This window comes from Aegilops tauschii, chromosome 7 (genome assembly GCF_002575655.3).
Source record: "Aegilops tauschii subsp. strangulata cultivar AL8/78 chromosome 7, Aet v6.0, whole genome shotgun sequence".
NCBI lineage: Eukaryota > Viridiplantae > Streptophyta > Magnoliopsida > Poales > Poaceae > Aegilops > Aegilops tauschii.
Window position 1 is genome coordinate 136,465,020 of NC_053041.3, and position 3,333 is coordinate 136,468,352.

General features: G+C 46.8%; 1 pseudogene; it reads right to left on the reverse strand.

Moving 5' to 3' along the window:
• Nucleotides 1-967: 967 nt before the first annotated feature.
• On the reverse strand, nucleotides 968-2,659 carry LOC109758147 (12-oxophytodienoate reductase 1-like; annotated as a pseudogene).
• Nucleotides 2,660-3,333: the final 674 nt, after the last annotated feature.

Below are 3,333 nucleotides of genomic sequence, written 5' to 3' on the forward strand. Positions count from 1 at the left end.
CGATCTAAAATTCTCTTTATCGGCGGCGCTTGCTGTTATGGGACGTTGGTCCTATGGGACCTTAGCACGACGACTTTCCGACTGTCAACTACAACAAGTTGTGCCTGACTCCAGCGAGGGAGGGGCGATGACAGCGGCGCGCCTTCGGCTCGCTTCAGTGCTTGTAGTCGTCGCTAGGTGATCTATAAATCTGGATGTAATTTTTTTTCTAGTGTTCGTTGTACTACCATGATTGAAGACGAATAGATCGACAATTTCCCGCAAAGAAAATGAATCAATAGAAAGCTATTATTTTTACATTAGAAATGCGTGTAAGGTTTACCTACCTGCATCGTCGTGTATCAGCACAGCACCTACCTGAAATGGCACAACAAAAAGGGAATCAAGGCCAACTAGATCTAACAACGCGTACGAGTTGTGTTGGTGTCCCAATAAAGGCTAGCGGGGCAGACGCAAATAACTGAAAAATCACAATTTTGATTTACTAAAACCATCTACTGCTAACAAATACCTTCTTTCTTTTCTGTTTTGTTGTGTAATTGTTCTATTGTAATTAATTGAATCGGTTCAATTCTTGCCCTCATATTGAAATGAATCAAGATTTATAAGGAGTTAGTTAATGATGTTAGAGCATGTATTTTTTCAGTGTATTTATTTCTTATTAGTATCTATGGATTGATCACAAGCCGAAACACCGTTAGAACTCTAATATGTCTTGAACTTATCTTGAATTCAATTAATGAAAATCTCATAACATTTTTTGATCTATTTGATAGTTGCCAATTAAAGGGAGATATTTTTCACAAACTTTGTTATAGCCCTTGCGGTTGCTGAAGCCGCTATTGGAATAGGCCGGATAGGGAAGACCTCTCCTCATCAAAACGAAACCAACCGGTAAGGACGCACCACTGTTTTTGGTACCGTGGGAATAGAATTTGTCTTACAGGATGTTGAAGGCAGTGATGTCACTGTTGATGGAAAAAATAATATCTTAGCATATTGGCATTACATGGGAGAACAAAAGTAAATTATTGGTGGAAATGATACAATGCACATGCCCCGTACATACACACATTGAATAAATCATTACATACTTCATAAAATCAAGCATATCACTAATTCAAGTCAAGTGGGTGAACTACTCGGCATTCGAGCCTTCAAGGAAAGGATAATTTGTGTAGCCAATGACAGGATCTTGCGTGTAGTAAGTGTTACTGTTGTACTTGTTCAATGGTGAGTCGAGCTCGAATCTCTTTGGCAAATCTGGATTAGCCAGAAAGATCCTCCCGTAAGCAACGAGATCAGCATAGCCGTCCGCCACCACTTTGTTGCCTTCCTCTCGATCATATCCTCCAGCGGCAATGAAAGTGCCGTTGAATGCTTTCCTAAAGGGCAGGAGCCCGTGGGGTATCTGTCTGCTGCCATCCACAATGGTCATCCGCGGCTCTACCATATGGGAATAGACATCCCGAGTGCATGTGGGTCGGAGTTGAAGCAGTCCATGTAGTCCATGAATGGAGACAACCTGATGCCTACACGATCAGCACCAATTTCATTGACGATAGCATCAATTACTTCCACCGCAAAGCGGCATCGGTTCTCGAGGCTGCCACCATACTCGTCGGTGCGATCGTTAGAGCTGTCTTTCATGAACTGCTCCAATAGGTACCCATGTGCCCCGTGGATCTCCACGCCGTCGAACCCCGCCTCGATGGCATTCCGGGCAGCGCGTCTGAAGTCGTCGACGATCAGCGGTATCTCGTCCGTTTGAAGCTGTCGGGGCTTGGAATAGACCATGCCAGACTCGGCATCGGGCATTATCTGCTTGTCAGTGCTTGATATCGGCGCCTGTCCGTCTGGCTGGAAATCTGTTTTGTTCAGATATATAAACAGAGAGCAAGATAAGTACTGTAACAATTAATCGATTATTGGCATCATATAGACAAAATAGCATCGATGCCTAATTGCTTAGGAAAAGGAGCGTACCGTTGGTGGAGACCCTCCCGACGTGCCAAAGCTGACAGAAAAACAGAGCGCCCTTGCGGTGGACGGCGTCGACGATGGGCTTCCAGGCGTCGACCTGCTGCTGCGTCCAGATGCCGGGGGTCTCCGCGTACCCTTGCGCGGTGGCGGAAACGCCGGTGGCCTCGGCGATGAGGAGGCCGCCCTTGGTGGCCCGCTGCGAGTAGTACACCGCGGCGTGCGGCTGCGGCACGTTGGCCTAGGAGCGGCAGCGCGTGAGCGGCGCGAGCACCACCCGGTGGGAGAGCTCGAACCGGCCCATCCTGTGCGTCGTCAGCAACGGGATCGCCTCCTTCGCCACCATCTTGCTCGCTACCATCTTGTGGAAACTGGATGCAGATTGTGCAGCGCAAATACGTACGATGGTATGCTCTATTATTTGCTTCTGAACTCTGCTCTGTATGCCTGTGGCTGAACATGTGGATGAAGATTGTATTTTTATAGGTGCCGGTGGCGTCCCGCGCCGCGCGTCTTTTCCCACGGTGTCGACGTTTGACCAGACTCTGTTCCCGTTCCCGTTTTCTCTCGTCACCCTCTCCGTCATCGGCTCCTCCGAAGAGAAGCGAATCCTATGTGAAGAAGATTCATTGTATCTGGCCGTGTTCCGTTTGCACACCAGTCGCACGTGTGGTTCCCATCAGGGCAACAGCAGCTTGGTGCTGATTGCGATTCATCGGCATGGAAGCGATGACGGAAACTTCTGGTGTCGTAGCCTTTTCTGGTTTGTACAGCATGTACTTCAGGAAAACGGAATCTCAGAGAGAGATCTGTTGATCATTCATTTGAGGAATTTTGAATTCAGGTAGATATCTTAGCAATGTTAGACCATGTAATTCCAATAAATTTTACAAGATAAAACGGTCATCAAGTTCAGTAGTAGTAGTTCTAGTTCTTACAGCATCTCTGTAGCTTATGGAAAAAGAATTTAACCCCTTTTATGGAATGGTATTTGCTTTGCACTGTCGATTGCCCCAGCTCACCTCTTTTATGGAAAAAGAAATCAACCCCTTTTGTGGCTTAGCATAGATAACGACCTAAACTTCTTTCCTGGAAGGCTTCCTGCTCGTGGCGACGGGAAGAAGCCACGAGAAGGTTCCTTACCTTTCCATCATTCCATCAGTTTGATAGTGATTGCACCTGCCTACATCGTGAGAACGTCAGCGCAAACGTATAGTTGACTGCGCTGCTGCCGTTTGCTCTTAACAATTGGCACTCCTCTCAGCCCTGAGCGCTTGTTGTTTTGGCCGGTGTGTTCCCATAAATAAAATAAATGAAAAAAAAGAAACTGATGCAGAGTGGTTGCGGTATGAA